The sequence below is a fragment of the Vipera berus genome (genome assembly GCF_964194415.1).
Source record: "Vipera berus genome assembly, chromosome: 1".
NCBI lineage: Eukaryota > Metazoa > Chordata > Lepidosauria > Squamata > Viperidae > Vipera > Vipera berus.
The window spans coordinates 349,970,084-349,994,666 of record NC_138202.1 but is presented as its reverse complement, the minus strand read 5'-3'; the positions used below and the strand labels follow the sequence as shown (position 1 = coordinate 349,994,666).

The window sequence follows — 24,583 nt, the reverse complement described above, 5'->3', positions numbered from 1 at the left end:
TTGAATGGCACCCGAAAACAGGGCAACAGGCAATATGGTTCCCACAGTAATGACCTTATATGGCGGTAAGGAGTTACAGGTAGTCCTTGACTTATGACTGGTCACTTAATATTCAAAGTTATAAGGAACCCCTCCCCCAAAAGATACTGAAAATGTACGCTACAGTGTCCCACAGTCCTGCTCACTTCTGGTTTCCAGCAAAAAACATCCACTGCGAAGAATGGGTTTGCTTAACAGCCATGGATTTGCTTAATGACTGCTGCAAAAGATGTTGTAAAATTGGGTCGGTCGTGCAGTGATCTGTTTAACACCCGGCATGGCATACAACTGTAATTCCAGGCTCAAATGACAGTTGTAAACCAAGGAGTACGTATATCCTTATTAAACCATAGTGGAGGTTTAATTTCCAAGGGGTTTTCAAGCAGTCCCTTGTAGAGTGCATGACCGGGAGTGACGGGGCACGAATGACCATCAACAAATGTTTTCTGTAGCAGGAATGGCTGCAACTGGTCATAAAATTGAGTTCGATTCACTTAATGACCACATCACTTAGTGACAGAAGCTCTGGTCCCAATTGTGGTCGTAAGTCAAGGACTACCTGAACATCCAGAAGGTGTGTATGAATGCCAAATGAAATGGAGAAATGGATCAAACCCTGTTTCGTTCCACAGCAAAGTTCTTCATGATTATAAACTGGGGCAGACGAGATTTCAATGCCAATTACTTTTCCTTCCCCAACGATAGCCCTGTGAATTTGGAGGATAATTACCTTCTCATCCATGCATTCATCTGAGAGTCATGCTATGGGTCAATATGTGCCAACATTTGCATACCGTAAAACCCTTGAGGGTTTTTGGTTTTTTTTGGACAGGCAGATTTAAAGAACTTTTATGCAGCGGCTGAATGACTGGAGTGAGGTTGCCCATGTCGACATTTCAAGCTTTGGCATCCCCCGAAGAACAAAAGTGAGCAGCTTTTGCAGATGCAAAGCGCTGTCCTATTTCTGTGCTCTGTTCTCAAAAGATGTGAATCTTCTCTTTCTGGAGCTGTCGGCAGTAGCTATTTTGCACCTCCACAACAGTGGGAGATGTGATTAGAGACTCCTCAACATTACCTTTTTTCCAGAACTATTTAGACACGGCCCACCCTTTACCCTGGAAATGAGAAAATATTTTCTTTCCATCTTTGTCACTTGTCTCTTTTTCGCCTTGTTCCATAAGCAAAGAAGCACAAACAGATTGAGTCTTTCTTCCTCTTTTTCACAAATTGGTGGGTTTGTTCCCCCCAAAGCAGAAATGACTGAGGCCTGGCTGGCTGGGGAATAAATTTTACAATTCCCTCTGCCCCCTCTGCACTTTCTTTTGTATCCTACAGCAAATTGTATGATATCTTCTGCCCGAGGAATCAATCTCTCTGTTCCCTTTCGTTTATTATTGTCTCCTTCGCAGTCTGATAAACGTTCCATCTTTTTCCGATTTATTTTCATCTTATCTACGGAGCTTCCAAAATAGTTCGAAAACTTTTCTTTACCAGTCTGTTCCAGCCTGTAACAGGCTGATTTGCATCTTATGATGAAGAAGCCTTTTAGATTAGAAAAGCACTCCGTTTTTCCTGTCCTTTCACTTGCAACTGTCATAAATACGAACCACTTGCCAAGCATCCAAATTTTGATCGTGTCACCATGGGGATGCTGCAATGGTTGTAAGTGTGAAAAACAGTCATGAGTCACTTTTGTAACTTCGAATGGTCACTAGACAAGCTGTTGCAACTCAAGGACTACCTATATTTGCTATTCCTACATATTACAGTTTAGAGCAGGGGTGTCAAACTCAATTTCATTGAGGGCCGCATCAGCATTGCGGTTGCCTTCAGTGGGCTGAGTGGGTATGGCCAGGGTGGGCGTGGCCTACTGGGTGGGCGTGGCTAGAGTGTGTATGGCCTACTGGGTGGGCGTGGCCAGCTCTACATCGTTTGCATCAAGGGTGCCTATGGGGGCCTGGGCAGGAGTGGGACAGATCTGAGGGTCTCTGGCAGAAGGAGGGTCTCTGGGCCAGGGCCAAGGCAGTGGGGGCCGTTCCCTCACTGTTTCCAGGATGGCTTTGCGGGCCACATGAAACCACTTTGTGGGCCGGATCCGGCCCCCGGGCCTTGTGTTTGACATGTCTGGTTTAGAGCCTTCAGTAGGGGCTAATTCAACCACATGCTCTGGGCCTCAAGTTTGGCAAAACCTCAAGGTTTTTAGGGCAGTATAGAAAGCCAATTTTGATTTGGCTATTAATTTCAATAGAAGACCCCTCCAGACTTTTCCTGCCTATAATTCCAGCCTCAACTGCTGTGAAATATTCAGGTCTCCTACTATTACCATTAAGAATAAGTGTTGCCACATTTCAAACCACTTGTAAATAATATTCCTGCTTTGAAAATGATTAATAATACTATTAAAGGAGATGCTTCCTTGTCAGATTGTGATAAATTTCCATGGAAAATATAATTGTTTTTCCTTTGCTTGGAATTACTATTTTTGTTTTTCTATTGGCAAAAAAAAATGTTCAGGAATGCTTTATGTTCTCGGAAAAGATAAGAGTTAAGATATGGAGAGATGGGGACCTACCAGTTTTCTTGGGATCTTGAATAGCATTTTACTGAAAATGTCCCCTCCATGCTCCTCTTATCGGTTCTTCTTTAAAACATCAAAAACATTTCAGAAGCTGTGAAACACAGAGCCAAATTTGTTTGCAGTGTTGATGTTCTTTAAGGAAACCTCTTGTCTTATAGTTGTCTTTTTACTGGTCTCGTTTATTGGAACCATAACACACAGCTTCCGAGATCTGCTAGTGGGTATTGCACACCACCAAGAGGCTACTGTACAAGAACAAATTATGTATTGTAAAGATCGCTTGCAGGTGGGAGTTACTTCCAATATAATCTACTGAAACCCCTGCATGGATTGACCCTGTGACTATGTAAGACAGACAGGGAGGAAGCTAACCATCAGACTGCAAGAAAACAAGCGAGCCAAACTCATTGGTAGCCTCACACTGCAGTGAACAAGGACACACATTCCATTTTGGAGCTACCAAGATTGTTGGATGAGCAGGTGCAAAAACAGCCAGGGAAGTGATTGAAGCCTGGGAAAAAGGCCCCTCACCAGTCAACAGGAGTGCTGATTTGCCACCAGCCTATCAAGTACTTAGGAGGCAAGGGCTGGGCAGCAGAAGCAAATGACAACTGCCAGCCATCAACACACCCCAATCAACATCTAAAAAGCCACTTACCCAGCCACAATAAAATACCACACACAGAACAGCACACGCTCTGTTGGAGAGAAGTTCCCTGAAGATAGGCTCCACCATGAATCTGAAACCTCAGAAGACTAAACCTTTGGTCCTGGTGACTGACCCAGATTGGATCCTGCCGTTCTTCTTTAATTCAGTGAAAAAGTATTTGCTTTTGAAAGGAGAGAATGATTGTGCAATTCTTACGAGCAGAGCATGGAGTTCTTTCATTTATTAAGTTAACGGGTGGCCAAGCATGTGTGTGACTGTTCTGCCTTTCACTGTGCAATCATTGCTTCATCAATCTGGAGAGTTATTGTGAAGTCATTTCATGGGGCCTTTTCATCCTGGAAAATACGTAGAGTGATGGAAAGATACCTAACTGAACATGACCAAAAAAAATAAAAATAAGTTTGAGCACCCCTCATTAGGAGCATAGTGGCTTGAGTGGTTGGAATGCTGGACAGGAGGTTAGCAAACTCACGTTCAAGACCCGTAAGATGCCGTGGGGCAGGTCTGAGCTCCCGTCCTTTGCTCTAGCTCCTGCTGGGGACAATAAAAGGAGCCCCCAACTGGGCATCCCCCAGGGTAACAGTGAGGTCGCTGGCTAATCCTTTCAACCTGGAAGTGCCTCGGTGCTTCTGACATGAGCGTTAAACAACAACAACAACAACAACAAAAGCACCCCTCATAGCTTCCAAAATTGTGGAAGTTCAAAAACATCCCCAAGAAAAACCTTGAAATAGACCTCAAGCATCCTGAGCCTAGGGTAGAAAACGTAGAAGCCTCTTTACACAGGAAGCAGAGGCCTGAGAAGCCGCAAGGTTGAGTTTCATTTTAGCATTGAGTCAGAAATCGATCAAATTCAAGCTACCTTCAGATGTCATTAAGTTGCAGTGCTCCTCAGACATAAATCAGAGAGCCGTGATTTGCCGGTGATGGAAGAGACCCAGGTTCCAAAAAAACCGGCTCGAAATGTCCCTCTCCAATTTTCGGTGACCCGTGCATGCTTTTACAACAGAGTTCAGATTAAAATCAGAAATAAAAGCATTTTTACTTCTGGTGAAAAGAAGAGTTGCTTCTTTTAGTAACGATTTAGTTGTTTCTTTTAGTAATAGCAATGGAGTGCTGTGTGGACAGGAAGATGGGCTGTAAACCAAAATGATTAAATAAACAACTTGAGTGATCAAATGGGCAGGTTTTCAGTCTAGGTACAGGTAGTCCTTGACGTATGACAAAAATTGAGCCCAAAATTTTATTTGCTAAGCATGGCAGTTCTTAAATGAGTCATGCCTCACTTTATGACCTTTTTGGTTATGGTTGTTAAGCAAATCACTACAGTTGTTAAGTGGATCATCAGTAGGTTTAAGTGAATCTAGTGTCCCCCATTTGCCTAGGAATGTTGCAAATGACAGTCCCAGACAGTGATTTATTAGAATTAATCAATGGAACAACTTGCCTTCAGAGGTTGTGGGTGCTCCACCACTGGAGATTTTTAAGAAGAGATTGGACAACCATTTGTCTGAAATGGTATAGGGCAGGGGAAGGCTGCTACTGCTAAGCTTGTAAGCCGCCCTGAGTCTTCGGAGAAGGGCGGGATATAAATGGAATTAAAATAAATAAATAAAATAAATAAGGCAACCTTGGCTCTTTTATGACTCGTGGATTTCAACTCCCAGCTCAGGAATTCTGGGAATTGAAGTCCACGAGTCATAAAAGAGCCAAGGTTGCCTACCCCTGGGATAGGGTCTTCTGCCTAAGCAGGGGGTTGGACTAGAAGATCTTCAAGGTCCTTTCCAATTCTGTTATTCTGTTATTCTTGCAGGAAAGTAGCATTTACTTCTAATGTCTGCCAAAAAACATCCCATAACAAGCAATGGGTTTGTTTAACAACCATGGTGTTCACTTAAAAATCATTTCGGAATGGTTGTAACATTGAGTGTAGTCATGTGGCTTAATGATCACCATGACTTAAACCAAAATTATGGGCTCAGTTACTGTTGTAAATTGAGGACTACCTGTATTATATTTTTAATTCAACTACCGGTAGTTTAATTTTGGAGAGTCTCCTTTTCATAGTAACGTTCCTATCCTATTCCAGGTAATGGTCTGGAAGTTAGCAAATTGTCTTTCCAATGCTCACTATCCAGATTTCTCACTCAGTCCCTCATTGGTCAACTGTTACATGAGCTGTATGTCAAGTGACCCAGACATGCTTTTCCAAAAGGCAACTGGACTTTTTTTTTTACTTAGAAAAAAAGGGGTTGCTTGTCACCCAAGAAGCTTCTTCAGAAGTGAAGAAGTTCTCAAAAAGCTTCTTGTATGAAAAGAGAAATGTTTTCAAAGGAAAAAAACCCTCAAGAAAGTCCAGTTGCCTTCTGGAAAAGCAGTTTTGGGACAATCATGATCTGCTGAGAATCTCCACAGACATTTATGTCAAGTGACGTATTTCTTCTTTCTTGCCATTTTTCTAGAGGGTGCCAGAAAAACAAAAAAAAAATGTTTTTATAAGACAAATACATTTGGACTACTAAACTCTGAGACTAACACAGTGTGAAGAACAGGAAATAGAACAAAAGCTGTGATATTCTTTTTTCTCCAGTGTTACAGAATAGAAAAAAAATCATTGTCTAATATGATTTCCATTAAAAAAAAAAGCACGGCTGCAAGAATCTTGGTGTCCTTAACACAGAAGTTTTAATACTGTAGGAAGTTGCTTTACATGAGTCTGCTGTTAGATCTGTCTGTGTAACTCAAGAAAAGTCAAACCCAGCCAATTAATTAGTGCTTACTAGTCTCGACAGATTCAAGGGAGAGTGATCAGTACCATGGACAGCTACCCTTGTGGACACTTAACTGAGCTAAGGCAAACAACAACAACAACAACCCGTTGCTTCAACAGAGGACTAGAATCAGTGCTTTTTTTGTAAAAGAAAAAGGTGCCGGAACTCACACATGTCATACAACCCGCCTTGCCTACCCTACAAGGTTCCATCCAAAAAAGGTGCCGGAACTCCGTTCTGAGCGTTCTATGAGAAAAAAAGCCCTGACTAGAATCAAATGAGGACTTTAGCAAATAGCTGTGTCGAAAGACCTGTTGACAATTCAGGGATCCATGCTTCAGAAATGGCCACGTCAGAACCGATTTTCTAGGATTTAAGGACAGACCTATCAGTCCTGAAAAGCAGTACCCCATCCCCTTTTCCAATATGGTGCCTTACATAAATGAAAATGAAGTATGTGGCAAACACGGCAGGAATTGTAGTGCTGTCTTTAGGAAGGCTCCTAAATTGAAAAAAAAAATGTTGAAGACAAAAGCTAGAGGGCAGCTCTGATGGTTATAGATCCCATACCTTCTATTGCTGCCTTGGTTCTTTGTATCTGACTGGTAGAAGCAACTTCAAGGTTCATAGAGTCAACATGGTACCTCGTGAGACCAAAGAAAGTGATGCTGAAGGATATGCCTTAATCTTTGTACTGGCATTAAGAAAAGAAATATATTGCTGACAATGATTGAACTACATGCTTTCAGATATTGAGGTATTAAGGCATACCTAGCTATAGCAAGAATAAATCTAGGGATCTTCTGTAGGTAATCTTTGTAGATAACAACAAGGCTACAGAGTTCCCCCAAGGAGCATCCATTTACCAAAACCCCTTTCTGCCCTTAATAGCAGCAGGAAAACTGTAATAACCCATGTTGTTTCCACAAAGGGAATTGCAAGTAGTAGAGCCAATATCCATCCCAAGCATCAAGGGAGTATTTAAGAAGATTCAGGCACAAAGAATCAGGACTACACACAAAGTTGCAGCTAAGCTACCGTATTTTCCGGCGTATAAGACGACCCGGCGTATAAGACAACCCCCTACTTTTAAGAAGATTTTGAAGGTTTTGTCTTATACGCCGGAAAATACTTACCCGCCGGCCCTCCCGCTGCTCCCGCGCTTCTGCCGGCCCCCGAGGCGCAGCGTTTCCCGGGCGGCAGGCAGTGCCGGAGGGCAGCCGCCACCCCGCCACGGCCGGCGCCCCTCCTGCTTCCCCCCCCAGGCCTTGAACTTCTCCCATTCGGCGCAGGGCGGGGCAGCTCCGCCCGCAGCCTCTTTTTTAGAACTCACGTGCCGCTTCCCTCTCACTGTCGGCCGAGGCGCGCTCGGCCCGGGCTCCTGGTCCCTCTTCCCGGCCGGCTTCCCGCCCTGCTCCTCATGCAGCTGGCCTGGGTGTGCAGCCTCTCGGTGTGGCTGCTTTTCCTGGGCAGCCTGGCGGTGCGGCTCCTGCGCTCCGACCTGTTGCTGAGCCGGCGGCTGCTGCTGCGCGTGCGCGTGGGGCTGCTGGCCGTCCTGCAGGCGCTGGGCCAGGACGTCCTGCCGCTGCCCCACAGCACCGCGCTCACGGCGGCTGCCTGCTGGCTCATCTTGGCCAGCACCGCCCGGCGGAAGCACATCCCCGCGGGGGGAAGAGCGGTGCTGGTGACAGGTGAGTCCGGAAGGAAGCCTGAGGCTACAGCTTTCCCAAGTTGCTGGTCCCCAAAAGTTAGGCTCCCCAAGTCTCCTTCCTTCCCTCTTTGCCCCATGTGAGTTTGCTCGAATGTTGCAGCTGCTGGAAGGCCCCGCCAAACAGGAAGCTAAGCTTATACCTTCAGAACTGCAAAAAGCCACATGGTTCCTCGCGGGGCTTCCCGGAACAAGGGGCCGGCAGCCGCAGCCCCAAGCCAGGCCGAGAAGAGCGGCAGGCATGGGGGAGGAGCGGGGCCAGAGGGGGAAAGCAGGCCCAGGGGGCGCCGCCCCCGCCCAGGCCAGGCTCCGGGAGAACCTTCAGCACAGGCACGCCCCTCTCGCCTTTGTCCGCCAGCCCGCCTCGCTCCCCGGCCTCTCCCAGCGCCTCTGCCGAGCCACTCGCGCGGGAAGCGCCGCTCGGCTTCACGCGGCCCACCCAGCAGTCTCTGGAGAGGCGCACACACACACCCATGAAGGGAAAGGGAAAAAGCGCCTCTCCGCCATGGCTCCGGGTCCTCGGCGGCTCACACTCCTAGTTGCAGGCTGCTCTTCGGTCACCCGCCGGGAAACTTGCCAAACCGGGAGAGCGACTGCCGCGCCCACGCCCCGCCTGGGACGCCGCGCCTGCCTGCCTCTTCTGGGGACTCCTCCTCCTCCTTCCACCCTCCCGCCGCCCTCTCGCCTCACGAAACGGCCTCTTAGTCCGGCGCGCAGCTCCGATCCCGGCTGCCTGCTGGCTCGTCTCCGACAGCACCGTCCGGCGGAAACGCATCCCCGCGGGGGGAGAGAGCGGTGCTGGTGACGAGTCCGGCGGGCGCGAGGCCCTCCCTATTGATTGATTGGTGATTGGCCCAGCTTTGCTCCTTTCCTGCCAAAGGGGCGCCTCGCCTTATTGTCTCTGAGCTCTCTCGCCTGCTGCGCTGCTGCTCTCGCTGGGGAAGGACGACGAACAGGAAGTTTTCTCGAGTCCCTTGCCGCCGCCACGGCCGCTGCCTCTTCGCAGAAACACGACTCCCGCTCGGCTGGAGCCCTGGGCTGAATGAAGGCAGGCAATGGCGACCCGTGGTTAAGCGGCCGACGGCGAACGGGTGATGGAAGGCAAACTCGTCAGCTTCTGGGGCGGCTACTGCAGCTGCTGCCGTTGCTCGCTCAAGGACTGGCCGTGCTAGCGCCTCCAATGCTTGGCTGTCAGGTCCCCGACGAGAGGACGGGCAGGCGGTCCCCAGAGGCGCCCCGCTCGACCGTAGGAAGGGAGAGCCTTTGCTCCCGCCGAGGCACCGCCTGACTCGCGCTGAGCACAAGAATTGCTTGCTCGGAGTGCGGAACTGAGAGCAGCAGCGCAGCAGGCGAGAGAGCTCAGAGACAATAAGGCGAGGCGCCCCTTTGGCGGGAAAGGAGCAAAGCTGGGCCAATCACAGAGCAGGCGGAGCAGGGAAACAGGGAGGGAAACAGGGCAGCGGCTGCTCGAGACGACGGGCGCGGACTAGTCCCGCTCCTCTCATCAGGGACCTGTCAGCCAGCATTGGAGGCGCTAGCACGGCCAGTCCTTGAGCGAGCAACGGCAGCAGCTGCAGTAGCCGCCCCAGAAGCTGACGAGTTTGCCCTCTATCACCTGTTCGCCGTTGGCCGCTTAACCATGGGTCGCCATCGCCTGCCTCCATTCACCCAGCGATCCCGCCGCCCAGCAGAAAAAAGATCCGAAGGTGTTTTTTTTCCGGCGTATAAGGCGACTGGGCGTATAAGACGACCCCCCAACTTTTGAGGTGATTTTCAGGGGTTCAAAAGTCGTCTTATACGCCGAAAAATATGGTAATTTATTGCTCATGCCTGTACACCAGTATCCAGTCAACTAAAAGTCAGCAATCAACTGGCACTAGATAAGAGTCAACAGAATTCAAGAAGGGTTGGACTTAGACCATTTGTGGGGACATAACGACTCTAGGCTGATTACTCACTTGACTCCACCCACAGGTTCTGCCTACTCTCCTACATCCACACGCTTTAAGACAATCCATCTAGTACAACATCCTGGTTTATATGCTAGTTACCCAAATCCTTATAGAAAGTGGAGAATATTGTAGTTCTAGCTTGCCATTCCCTCCAGTTGAGATAGTCTACAGACATTAAATGACAAACTGAGGGATCGTTTTTTAAAACCAGCCAATCTAGTAGCCACTCTCCCCTGCCCCCATGGCTAATGCAAATTCCATAATTCATTGTTTAAGAACTGTCATCTTTTCTGAACCAAGTACCAGTCATGTTCAGCTTTCCAGAAGTGACAGTGATGTCGTTCCCCTAAGGCTGCTGTTTGGTAACAAGTAGCAAAGCTTATATTTCTCTCACTGACCAGCTTTTTGCCAGGCTATTGCTTTCCATTCAGAGGCACCCCAGGCAAAACATTAACTTTTGCTCTGTTGCTTCCGGGTAGCGAGAATAGCAAATTAAGCCATTGCACGCCTGCAGAAAGGGTGGAAAACCTATGGCCCTTAGAAGGAATCAGTTCAGGCTGATCAAGCATCGTCCCTTCCATAATAGTTTGCTGTGTGGAGGAGAAGGGAAGAGTTGAAAGCATCAGGGAAAGAAAACGAATCTGTATGGTGGTTGTGAATGGGGATGTCAGTGGAAAAAGGAGTTTCACAGAGAGAATTGGTGAGTCGGCAAACTTTGGACTCTGAAAGTGACTGAATGGAGAGAAGGAAGTGATTGCCCAGTGCATAATTAAACTCTGGAATTTATTACTTCAGAATGTGATGACCGCTAACTCAGATGGGTTTAAATAATTAAACTGTGGAATTCATTATTCTAGAATAGGTTGATGGCCATTAATTCAGATGGGTTTAAAAGACCCATAAATTCATGGAAGTTAGGTCTGTAAAGAGCTACTGTTTGAAGATGTAATGTTACCTCTGAATTGGGGTTAGCATGCCTACCCATACAGGTCCTTGACTTACAACAGTTTGTTTAGTGACTGCTAAAAGTTATAACAAGGGACGCGGTGGCTCAGTGGGTTAGGACGCTGAGCTTGTCGATCAGAAGGTCGGCAGTTTGGCGGGTTGAATCCCGAGTGCCGCGTAACAGAGTGAGCGCCTGTTACTCGTCCCAGCTTCTGCCAACCTAGCAGTTCGAAAGCACGTAAAAATGCAAGTAGAAAAATAGGGACCACTGCGGTGGGAAGGTAACAGCGTTCTGTGCGCCTTTGGCGTCTAGTCATGCCAGCCACATGACCACGGAGACGTCTTCGGACAAGCGCTGGCTCTTCGGCTTTGAAATGGAGATGAGCACCGGCCCCTAGAGTCGGAAACGACTAGCACGCATGTGCGGGGGAACCTTTACCTTTACCTTAAAAGTTATAACGGCGCTGAAAAAGTGACTTGTGACTGGTTTTCACACTCATGACACTCATGACTATTGTAGCATCCCCATGGTCCAAATTGAGATGCTTGGCAACTGGCATGTATTTATGACGGCTCATGTGTTCCAGGGTCATGTGATCACCTTTTGTGACCTTCTGACAAGCAAAGTCAATGGGAAAGCCTAAATTCCCTTAACAACCGTGTCAGTAACTTAACAACTGTGGTGATTCATTGTGGTTCTTCGGTAGTGTTGTTGTTAGATTCACCTAACACAACATGAGAACACAATGCAAGAACGTTAGTATGAAACAAAAGGCAAGTGATCCAAAATTTAGTTTTCCTTTTTTTTAAGGAGTTGGCGTTAATTGAGCACTCCATGAGCAAAGTAGCATTTTGGATAAACGGCTAGACTGAACCGGTGGGATCATTGAAATGTTGGGCCTCACTAAAGATGCCCTTCAGATGGTTTGGATTACAATGCCAATAATTGCTTGAGGTTTGACATGCTGGCTGGAGTGCAAAGAGTGCAGAACAAGTGGAGGACATCAGATTGCCTACTTCTGCCCCAAATTGTGGTTACATAAGGGCTTGTCCAATCCTAGGCAGTTCTGAGCCATTGAGATAGCTGCCTCTTAATCCCAGATTTCCTCTGAACATTAGCAAAATCCTTCTGATCGGAAAAGCTGCTCAACCACAGAACAGTCTGAGCTGGGATGTAGTCAGCCCTCTTGCTGGTAGAATTCTTGCAGATGCCACATGGGCAGTTGTTGGATTGTATCTGCACATGCTTTGCTTTATTTCGAATTATTTCTAGGCTGCTTATCACTTAAACAGTACATGGAAAAAAAATCAGGATCAAGCATGGAGCAGGACCAAGAACTGCAATCCAACAGGGACTTATAAAAAAAATCTTTACAGAGTGTTCCCAGAGTAATTCTCTGCAACCATCTGTCAAAATGAGGTCACCTGTGAAATTTGCCCTACAATAGCGGTTGTAATGAACAAGCCTTGAAAGGAGTAAATGGGCTTTCAAGTATCCGGCTTAGCAGATCATAGGTGAACAAAGGTATTATTTGTTAGACAGCCTTCAGGGTTATCCCCAATTCAGTATTCCAGTTTTGGGGTTCTATAATCTCCTAGGACTTGAAATGGACACTTAATACTAGAACCATCATTAAAAAGGCACAACAAAATAGTTTAGACAACCCTGGGAGCTGCTGATACAGTTTTATAGAGGAATTATTGAGTCTGTCATCTGTACTTCTTTAACTGTCTGGTTTGATAACAGCAACCAAACAGGTCAGGTACAGACTCCAATGGATAGTTAGGATTATTAAAAAAAACAACAACCCACAACAGTTGCAATATTCACTTAACAACCTTGTTATTAACTGCAGTGATTCACTTAACAAGTGTGGCAAGAAAAGTCACCAAACGGGGCAAAACTCACTTAACAAATGTCTCGCTTAGCAACAGAAATTTTGGGCTCAATTGTGGTCGTAAATTGAGGACTACCTGTACATTGATGGGAGAATATGCAGGCTGGCAGGGCAGGCGGTTAATGAAAGACTGCATCAGAAATTGCTTCTGTATTTTCCATCTGCCCTGAATATCCAATTTAATATTGCTAAGCACATTGGTTTGTGCTTAAATTGTAAGCCGCCCTGAGTCTTCAGAGAAGGGCGGGATATAAATGGGATGAAAATAAAAAATAAAAAAAAATAATAGCAAATAAAATAGCTTTTGATTTTTCACTTGAGTTTCTTCATACTTGAATATTGGCTCCTTGTCTTTGCGACTTAATTGAGAAATAATTCTGGTGGAGACCGTCCTTTTTTCTTTCTTTAGTCCTTTCTCCAGTGGTCCGTAAGCATCCCTGTGACCCCACGGTTTCATTAAATCCGAAGAAGCGTTTTTTGTTATTTATTTCCCCTCCCCCCCAGACTAAATAGAAACGGTCAGGGAGACTTCAGAGTGCAAGAAAAAATTCTAGCGTGAATTCTGCAGTGAATTCTACATTTATTTATTTATTTATTTATTTATTTATTTATTTATTTATTTATTTATTTATTTATTTATTTATTTATTTATTTATTTGTTCTTATATACCGCCCTTCTCCCGAGGGACTCAGGGCGGTGTACAGAGTAAGGTAGGTATACAGATTCATCAACATTATTTTTTATATCAGTCTGAGAACGAGGGGATGGAACGGTGTTTGGGAGAGACCTTGGGAGACGGGGCAAAGAGAATGGTCAGATAAGAGACAGCATAGCCCATCGCTGGATAGTGGGTGGGGCAAAAGGCTTGGAAGAGACACACCCCCCCACACTAGTTTTTCAGTCTGTAATGGAGGTGGAGGGGGAATTGTATCCTTCCAGCATCACACAACTTGGCAGGGCAAGTGGCAAGTGAAAAACTACATCAGAAGTTACTTGTTATTTCCCATCTGCTCTGAATATCCAGTTTAACAGCAAAATAAAACAGCAAATATAATAGCCAATAAAACAGCCCTCTCCCAACAGAGGGGAAGGGATATGGGCAGCGCCTCTCTCCTGTTTACAACATCGTCCTTTCAGTAGTTCCAAGAAGTTTCCACACCAATCTGCACTATTCAGATGAGGGCACAGATAAATCTCCAAGTGGCCTCAACGACTCTCAGAAATAGTGCTAACGACCAGATAGACATAATAATGAAGTGGGAAGGGGCCTTGGAGGTCATCTAGCCCAACCCCCTGCTCAGGCAGGAAAGCCTATACCATTTCAGACCAATGGCTGTCCAGTCTCTTCTTAAAAACTTCCAAGTGTTGGAGCATTCACAGCTTCTGGAGGCAGGTTGTTCCACTGGTTAATTGTGCTAACTCTCAGGAAGTTTCTCCTTAGTTCTAGGTTGCTCCTCTCCTTGCTTAGTTTCCATCCGTTGCTTCTTGTTGCCTCCCCTCAGGTGCTTTCAGATGACTGCAGGGAATATAAATCCTTCCATTCCTCACCATTCAGTCAGGACTGAAGAAGCTTCTTGGATGTTTTTCCTCAAGAAAAAACAAAGGAAGCCCAGTTGCCTCTTGAAAAAACACCTTTGGGACAACCATGACCTGGATGACTGAGAATCTCCATAGATGGGGATTTCAGCCCTGCAAGATTCTGTTAATACAGCTTTATAATAAAGTAGAATTAGCTCATCTGCTCATGTTTTCTGTCTGAGCTACCTGGCTTGTTGCTGACAGGTACAAAAACAGAAGCCTCTTTTGCAAGAAAGGAAAATGTTAGCATTATCGGAAGATAAATCTTGGCATTGTATTAATAAGGCTATTGAATTTACTATCTTGGCAACCCTCTTCTGAACTCACTCTTATCTGTTATTATACTTTTGGAATAATAGTGCTTAGGATTAGACACTGAATTCCAAGTGAGGCATAACCAGGGCAGAAAACAGTCACAGGTAGTCCTTGATTTGTGACCACAATTGAGCTCCAACTTTCCATTGCTAAGCAAGGCAGTTGTTTTAAGTGAATTTTGCCCTGTTTTATGACCTGTTTGCCTTGGTGCAAAAAAGCAAATCATTGCAGTTGTTAAGTGAACCAGGCAGTTGTTAAGTGAATGTGGTCTCTCTGATGACTTTGCTCGTCGGAAGGTCACAAAAGGCGATCACATGACTGCAGAGCCGTGCAACTGTCGTAAGCACGTGCCAGTTGCCAAACGCTCGCATTTTGATCACATGACCATGGGGGATGCTGCAATGGCTGTGTGAAGAAAAAAAACCACTCAGAAGTCACTTTTTTCAGTGTCACTGCTACTTCTAACAGCCATTAAATGAATAGTTATAAGTTGAGGACTACCTGCATACCTTGTGATCTGCTGTTAATGCACCCCAAGAGAGCCCTTGACTTTTTTTTAGCAGCTGTATAATACTGCTGGCTTTTTTGATAAGATGCTGCGAGGTAGATCAGTAAAGGGGAGTGGTGAGAAGGCAGAACTTTTAAATTCCTGTTTTGCATGCATCTTCTCTCAGCAAGGAAAATCTTGCCTTCTTCCCATTGCCCTTTCCTGATTTGCCACTTTGCGTCTTATCAAAAAGTTGGCTGGATCCGGCCAGCGGAAGAAAGACATGAAGGCAATCAATATTGTTCGTTTATTTCTATATTACTCTTCTTTCCGGAAATTATGCTCATTTAGCAAAAGTAACCCTCATGCAACAATTAAAACAAAATTAAAACTTCATTAAAACATAATTAAAAACAAATTTAGGAAACAGCATCCATCCAGCAAACTAATTTTACGTACCACTGATATGACGGAATAAAAATATATTTGGCACCTGATGGAAGGATAATAAAAACAAAACAAACAAAAAAATGGGGGGGGCGCAACTGGCAGGATTTCTCAAAGTTAAGGAACAATTATTCAGTTCATCTATCAAATTGGCTTCTGATGTCGAGAAAAACCTCACTGAATGCTTTAAATCCAAACAAAAATGTCCTTTTTCATCCTGGGGATTTCTTGCTATCATTCCCCAAGGAAATCAATTTCATCTTCTTTTATCATTATGGAAACCAATATTATTTTTCTTGGGAGAGCTATCCCGGTGACTTAAACCATGTATTGTAGTGGGCGTCCTATTACATACATGCAATTCCTGCACCAATTTTCTTAGCCTCAGAATTTCTCTGATCACAGTACTGTGTTTTAGTAATACAATTGTTGAAAATCAGCCATTTTTCTTTATGTTATGAGTAAAAAATCTGGCATATGCAGTTATTTAGGCCTAAAGAGAAAAAAAAAATCTCCTTTACACTGATTATGTGGTTCCTGCTGACTTGATGGAGACATTTTTATTTTATTTATTAAGTTTATATGCCCTCCCTCCCACTCACACATAGGTGACTTCTGTAATATATCGGAAATAATATGGCTGTGGTTTGACATCACCTTATGAGGTACATTTTTTGAACTTCCTTGACTAGAGCAGGGATTTTCAAATCTTTTCAAGCCATGGTCTCAGAGTTATGACCTGATCAAGAGACATAATTTTTGTGACAGGAAATGAGCAATAAAGCAAAACGTGTGCTTGCTGTAATTTATTTATTTATGCAAATAGATGTCTTAAGCTTCTTACAGAACCTCATCAGGTTCTCTCTGATTTAAGGGTAAGCCTTGGGATGTCTTGTAGTTTCCTATCTAAATGTTAATTACTCGTGATCATAATTAAGTTTTCTTTCTGTGATCAGCCAGGAAGAAAAGCAAGCAGGCTTGGTGTAATGGTTAAGGCATTGGCCTAGAAATCAGGCTTAGATGGACTCCAGAAGATGGTAGAGGACAGGAAGGCCTGGAGGAATGTTGTCCATGGGGTTGCGATGGGTCAGACACGACTTCGCAGCTAACAAACAAACAACAACTAGAAATCAGGAGACTGTGAATTCTAGTCCTGCCTCGGCCATGAAAGCTGACTGGGTGACTTTTGGTCAGTCATTCTCTCTCAGCTCAACCCACCTCACAGGGTTGTTAATGTGGGGAAAATAGGAGAAGGAAGGAATACTGGTGTGTTTGCTGCCCTGTGTTGTCTATATATGTATGCAGGTAGTCTTTGACTCACAATAGTTTGTTTAGTGACCATTCAAAGTTACAACGGCACTGAAAAAGTGACTTATGACTGTTTTTCATACTTATGACTATTCCAGCATTCCCATGTTCATGGGATCAAAATTCAGATACTTGACAACTGGCTCATATTTATGATGGTTGCAGTGTCCTGGGGTCATGTGATCACATTTTGCAACCTTCTGACTAGCATAGTCAATGAGGAAGCCAGATTCACTTAACAACCGTGTGACTGACTTAACAGCAATGATTTATTTAACAACTGTGGCAAGAAAGGTCTTAAAATGGGGCAAAACTCACTTAACAAATGTCTCACCTAGCAATGGAAAGTTTGGGCTCAATTATGGTCATAGGTCGAGGACTATCTATATATAGCAGGATAAAAATCTAAAAAAGAAAAGAAAAGAAAAAAGCAATACACAGGAAAAGCTCTCAGATTTCCCCCTACATGCAGGGGGAAAAAAATCCCAGTTCCATTCACATGTGTAACATATTTCTCCTTATTTTACACAGCCATCTTGCTGATTTCAGCCATTGCATGCCCACTATGGTTTCTCCCTTGGCTTTCAGTTGTTTACCTTAAATCAGGGGTCTTCAAACTTGGTGACTTTAAGGCTTGTGGACTTCAACTCCCAGAATTCCTTCAGCAGCCCTGGCTGGCTTGGGAATTCTGGGAGTTGAAGTCCACAAGCTTTAAAGTTGCCAAGTTTGAAGACCCTGGCCTTAAATCAAATGCATGTCCTCTTCCCAAGCACAAATCACAGAATCTTCTTTAGTGAGATTGATTGAATTGGGAGAGAAAGCATTGCAAACATCTCGTCATCTACCACAGGTGATCCTTGATCTATGACCACAATCAAGCCCAACATTCCTGAAGACATTTGTTAAGTGAGTTTTGCCCCATTCTATGACCCTTCTTGCCACAGTTGTTAACTGAATCACTGCAGTTATTAAGTTAGTAACTTGGCTGTTAAGTGAATCCCGCTTCCCCGTTGACTTTGCTTGTCAGAAGGTCACAAAAGGGGATCTTATAAATATAAGTCAGTTGCCAAGAGTCTGATCATGTGACTGTGGGGATGCTGCAGCGGTCATAAGTGTGAAAAATGGTCATAAGGCACTTTTTTCAGTGCTCTTGTAACTTCGAACGGTCACTACACAAACTGTTGTAAGTCAAGGACTACCTCTATTTAGAATCCATTTGCTTCAGAAGATGTTACGACAGAGTCTTTTGTAATTTCTTTCTCAGGTCTTCTTTGAACCGGTGAGGGCAGATCCTTAAAAGGTGACCTTACAACCATCTAAACCGGAGGTGGGGAAGGATGGCCCCTTTATGACTTGTGGACTTCAACTCCCAGAGCCTGGCTGGCTCAGGAATTCTGGGAGTTGAAGTCCACAAGTCATAAAAGGGCCATCATTCCCCACCCCTGATCTAAGTCATCACTGCATCTGTGTCAGCTTCTAAATTGACATACAGTATACCAGTGATGGCAAACCTTTTAGAGACCGAGTGCCCAAACGGCAACCCAAAACTCACTTATTTATCGCCAGGTGCCAGGTGGGACGTGGCCCACTGGGTGGGCATAACTGTGGTGGTCATGTCAGACTGGGTGGGTGTGGCCAAAGTGGATGTGGTCACCTCAATGTTGCTTGTGGGGAGGGATGACTGTGGGGGATGCCAGGCAGGGTTGGGGGAGATCCAGGGGGTCTCTGGCAGGTGGGGTGGTTGGCCAGAGGCTTGTCCTGCAGGGTGAGGCAGGGTGGGTATGCCAATTGCTGCGGGGCAAGGCAAGGTGAAGTAGGAGCCAGGGCAGCTACTGCCTGACACCATCAGCCCCCCCCACATGGGCCAGCGAGCACATGGGGGCCAATGGTGTCCGTCAGCAGCCACAGCCTGCCGGCTCCTCACCCGGTGCACTCTGAACAGCTAGCCGACATGTGAGGAGGCAGTGCAGTGGGTCGTGCCTGGGAAAAGGAGAGTATGCGAGGCCAGGAGGGACGGGACATGGGGGGAGGGAAACCAGCTGTGCTGGGATGCATCCGGCCACGTGGGACCTCGGGCAGCTGGTTAAAGAGGGATGGTTGCCATCTCCGGGACATGACACGCGTGCCCACAAAGAGGGCTCTGAGTGCCACCTCTGGCATGCGTGCCATAGGTTCGCCACCACTGCAGTATACAATATCCACGGAGGTTTTATGGCTGAGGGTGGAGATGAATCTGCTTTCAGCTGAACATTCAGACATATTATGGGATTTGCTAAAATCAAGATCACACACCCCCCCACCCAATTTGAATACCCATTTGGGATGTACAGACTGGGTGAATCTGGTTTCTCCCTTGTATTTTGAATGTACTGTTCTTGTTGTTTGGGAGAAGTCAGACACAAGTTTAGGAAAGATCAAAACAAAGTCTGTGAATTGGTTGGTGGCACTTCCCTGACAGATTTTGTTATTTATCCTGAGACTTCTTGAAGGGTAGCTTTAAAAAAAATTAAAGACAATGAGAAAACACGAGTCGGATAAAATATTAAAGATTTAAAATTGTTCTTTGATGAAACCATCTAATCTGCATTCTCATCACAGTTGTGTATCCTGGCACAATTATCTGAGCCTCCCCAGGTAGTGGGTGCTCATGTCATCCACCAATTATTCTTATTTACAGATCCCTGGGTTAATTTATCTGGCATTTTTACTCAGAAATCTCTCATTAGCAGTACATTTGCTAAGGAGTCAGTTCTATGAATTAATGGAGACTGGCTAGCCTGGAGGATCACGGAAAAGGAAGAGAAAATTTTATAAATAGGATGAACGACGTAGAATATGTTTACGATAGGCCAGAAAGCAATTTGTTGAGCAGAGAACCTAAAATTTGGCCCTTGTCCAGCCTTTATAGCCGGAGGTCCTGCTCTGGAGACCGAACAAGGCAGAACCTAGCCAAGCTTGGGTAATCTTGAAAAGATACCGGAGGATATGGTTATATTTGAGTTTGAGATGCTCAGAATTTTATAGGGTTGTAGATCAGAGTAAGGATTAAAAACAATCTCGGGAAGACAGATAGTTCTCATTTAACAACCGGTTGCTTAGTGACCATTCAAAGTTATGACAGACATCCCTAAAAGATACTTAAGGTCCAGTTTTGAAGTTAATAATAATAACAATAATAGAGTTGGAAGGGGCTTTTGAGGTCTTCTAGTCCAACCCCCTGCTCAGGCAGGAAACCCTGTACCATTGCAGACAAATGGTTGTCTAATGTCTCCCCCACCTCCCCCCAAGTCAAGTGATTGCATTTTGGGTGCTTGGCAGCTGGTCCACATTTACATTGTTTGCAGCATTCCACAATTACAGTGTTTGCAGCGTCCCACTGTCACATGACCATGATTTATGATGGGTTTTTTTTTACAGAATCTGCCCAGTTTGGGGCAAAAAATGCCAAAGATTCCAAATTCCAAAGATCTCTAATAGCTTTAAGATAGTTAAACAATCAAGGGAGGCATAGCAAGTTAAACATATCTCTGGGAGGGTGGCGATAACAATTGTGGCAAGACTTAAGAACCAGTAAGTAGACCAGTTCTTCAGAACCTCTCTGGATAAGGAGAGGATGGGAGATCACCCATCTGTTCTCTGGGTGCAGGGCAGCAGTCTCCCATGGGTTTCAGCACTGGGAGACAGGATCAGTCATCAAGCTCACAGCAGAGCCTTTGAAAGGGCACAGAGTTTGCTAACATTATTTCTTAATTACTTTCAGAAATGTAACCATTTAACTAATTTAACCGTTTCTCTTTGTCCCATCTTATACTAAACAAAACCAAAGCTGGGTTGATTTGACTTTTTTCAGTCTCTGAATAGTGTTACTTCCAAGTCTCTCCTTAAGCTTTCCTTCCTTCCTTCCTTCCTTCCTTCCTTCCTTCCTTCCTTCCTTCCTTCCTTCCTTCCTTCCTTCCTTCCTTCCTTCCTTCCTTCCTTCCCCCTTTCATATTTTTCACAAGGTCAGTTCTAACTTCATTAACACCAGATGAACTTCTGTGGTTGAAGAAAAACTAGGCCTTCCCATTCCATCCTACGCCTTAATCCAGCAGTCCCCAACCCCTGGTCCGTGGACCAGTACCGGGCCGTGGCATGCCAGCAACTGGGCTGCACAAACAAGCAAAACCCCATCCATGAGATGCAGGTAGCACACAAAACCATGCACACATCGGTCTGCAGAAAAACCTCTCTCCAAGTAACCGGTCCTTGGGGCGCAAAAGGTTGGGGTCCTCTGCCTTAATCATTATACCACACTGATTCTGTTGATTGCTTTTAGCGTTTAGTAATTAAAACTGGGTCATTAACATTCTACATCAAGTCAACAGTAGAATGACTTGATGTAGGAGAAGAGGCAGGGGCTGGGAGTCAAGAGGTGAATTAGTCTGGAGTTGATACATTCCCACAAGTGATCCAAATCTGCTCCCCTCCCTGAATTCCATTAACTGTTATGTAGCATGAATTTAGTGTTGACCATCAATTGACTAGTTTTTTGAGTGTTAGACGTGAAGAATAATTCATCTTAACTGGAACTTAATGTGTGATTCCAATCCAAATGTTGCAATGCATCCTGGCTTGTTAACAGGAGTGGTACTAGGTTTCCTTGCTGTCTCCAAATTACCAAAACCTAACAGATGTTTTTAATGTACTTTAATCCTTTCCTCCTAGTTATTTTATTTTATTTATTTCCTTTCTTTCCGAATTGGTCTTCAAAGCCCTATGGCTACTGAGCATTCATAGTCCTTTACTGAAGAAGTGATGAGGAAGGTGATTATACACCTAAAATTAATTCTAAAATTAATTCCTTAAATCTAAAATTAATTCCTTCAGACAGGAAGGCGGTGCAGAGAGTGGTGAGGATGGCCGAAAAGGTCATTGGCAGCTCCCTCCCTCCCATCCAGGACATAGCACAGAAGTGTTGTTTGAACAGGGTCCGCAAGATTATCTGGGACACTACCCATCCTCTTCACAACCTGTTTTCCTTGTTACCTTCTGGGAGGAGGCTTCGTGGTATCCACAGCAGAACATCCAGATTCAACCATAGTTTCATTCCATACAGCATTAACCTTGTGAACTCTCAGGCTTCCTCCTTCCGTTATATATTCAAGTTGGACAGTATTTAATATTTATTTGTTATGTATATGTAGGGGTGTGGATCTATACCTATGTTGTATGTAGTATGTTTTAGGCGTGTGTCATGTATGTGTCTCACTTTGAGAGCGGGCAACTAAATTTCATTTTTGATGTGCGCCATTGTGCACATCAAAAAAAATGACAAAGATCATCTTATTTTATAAAAGATTATCTTATCTGTAGTTGTTATTTTTTTTTAACTTTTGCAAACCTGATGTAGGGATAAAGTCTTCCTCCCTCTTTGCCCATTTTTAAAAAAATAAATATGCTCATATAAATTATGCCGAACGTGAGAAAAATCCTCAGGTAAATTATGCTGAATATGAGAAGGTGCAGATGCAAGCAGCAGCATTAAAAGAATCAACCTACCGGTAATTTCCAAACAGTTAAACATCGCAATTTAAAAAATGGAAAAAGGGAGGAAAGACATTGAAGTTACGTTTTATACAAATAAGTCTAAACATATGAACCATTTTGTGCTCGAAAGTCTTCTTTCTTTGCCCTTTTTAACAAAACGGCAACAACAAGTGATTCAGATACGGCCAAATCAACCACCCATTGCTGCAAATGAAGGGTTTGTGGTTATACATTATTAAAACTGTATGCTGGAGAGGAGGGTCACTGATCAACTGGTATGGTTCCTTACACAATTGGAGAATTAATCCGTTGAATTTACTGCATGAGATGAAGGCCATCTACTGAGTTGCTTTTTAAAGAGGATGGGAGAAATTCAGGAGAAGATTGAGGCTTTATCAGTGGTGGCTAATCTTGATGGCTGTTGACCATCTGTGGAATCATAGCTATTAGAAGGTAAACAACTATGGAAAAGGTCTCTCTCCTTTTGGGTTGTCTTTGTGTGCTTCTTGAATGCATGAGGTTGGCCACTGTGCAACCAAGAAATATGCTAGGCTTAATGGGTTGTTGGCTTGATCCACCAGGACTCTTAAATTTCTCATGTTCTTCTCACTTGAGTGTCTTGTAATCCCATTCAACAACTGTGTTGGCTTTGAAAGGGAAATCATATGGAAACCCCTGGAGTTTCTACATCTTTCTCATTCAATGAAACAAAAAATATGGACCACAGGTACTCCTTGATTTACAATCACAATTGGGATTAGAACTTCTGTTGTTAGGCAAGGGGGTTGCTAAGTGAGACGTGCCCAGTTTTATGACCATTTTGGCCACAGTTGTTAAGCCACTCACTTCAGTTGTTACGTGAATCATGCAGTTGTTAAGCGAACCTGCCTTGCCTCATTGACTTTGCTTGTCAAAAGCTGGCTGGGAAGGACACAAATAGCAATAGCCATTTTTACGGCCCTCTCTAAGCAGTTTACAGAGTCAGCACAGTGGCCCCAACAATCTGGGTCCTCATTTTACCAACCTTAGAAGGATGGAAGGCTGAGTCAACCTTGAGCCGGTCAGGATCGAACTCTGGACAGAGTGCAGAGTTAGCCTGCAGTACTGCATTCCAACCACTGTGCCACCATGGTTCATATGGTGATCATGACCCCAGGATACTGCAAACATTGTAAATACATGCCGGTTGCCAAATGCCTGAATTTTGATCACATGTCCATGGAGATGCCATGAGAGTTGTAAGTCTGAGGATTGGTTGTAAGTCACTTTTTTTAGTGTCATAACTTCAAACAGTTGCTTGCTGAATGGTTGAAAGTAGAGGACTACCTATATTGGTTTCGGGAGTTTAAACCCTTTGAGGGATGCCAAGTCTGTATAAAAATAGAGTGCAGTGTATACATTGATTAAATAATTGATTATATGCCATTAGGTTGGTGTTGCCTGTTAGTGTAGATGGGTTTTCTCCAGGACAATCTGTCCCCAATCTGGTCCTTCAGACCTTCCAAAGGCCCACCCATCACCATTCAGTGTAACTACTTTCCTCCAGAGGTTGGGGTGCTCCATCACTGGAAGTTTGTAAGAAGAGATTGGACAGCCATTTGTCTGGAACAGTATAGGTTCTCTTGCTTGAGGAAGTGGTTGGACTAGAAGACCTCCAAGGTCCCTTCCAAATCTGTTATTCCATTACCTGTAACATATTGTCGTCATCATCATTTTAGCCATTGTCTATCCACTACAGAATGAAGGCCTCTTTCGCATGTTTCCCACCAATACGGTCCTGAGTTTTCTTTTGCCAATTGGGCCCGCAATACTTGCTGATGTCGTCAATCCATCTTTTTTTTTAGGTCTCTTTCATGGACACTTTTGATCAAGGGGGATCCATTCTATGATACCCTTGGTCCACCTGCCATGAATTCTTCTTGCTATGTGACCAGCCCATTTCCGTTTCAATTCTTTTACTCTCTTGATGATAATTGTATAGTTTTGTTTGTTCTCAAATCCACGGGCAGGTCTTTCTGTTTTGCCTTGGAGAGCCGAGTGTGTATCTCTCCATGCCTCTTTGCGCCACTCGTAGCTTTTACGTTGTGAGGCTAATGTCCATGTAACACATACAGAAGGGAAAATATGCCTGTTGTCCTATTCTGTTCTTCTGCCCTCACCTCTGAAGGTGAGAGAATAACTCCCTGTTCTACCCATTTTGCAACTTCTCCCTTGCACGTGATTTATCTTTCCTTCATGATTTCAGCCTGTCAGACCACGAGGAACCTGGGTGCAACTCCTTGGCAATTCCTGGCATAGCCATCATTAGATCTCTCCAAGCATGCATGGTGTTCTTTAGGTGGAGAGAGAGAAAGATATGA

The 24,583-nt window shown here is 44.6% G+C and overlaps 1 protein-coding gene across 3 annotated transcripts in view; it reads left to right on the top strand.

The window, feature by feature from the left end:
* RAP1GAP2 (RAP1 GTPase activating protein 2) overlaps positions 1-24,583 on the top strand; it is a 218,446-nt gene that overhangs the window by 55,254 nt on the left and 138,609 nt on the right. The gene's annotated exons all lie outside the window — the stretch shown is intronic.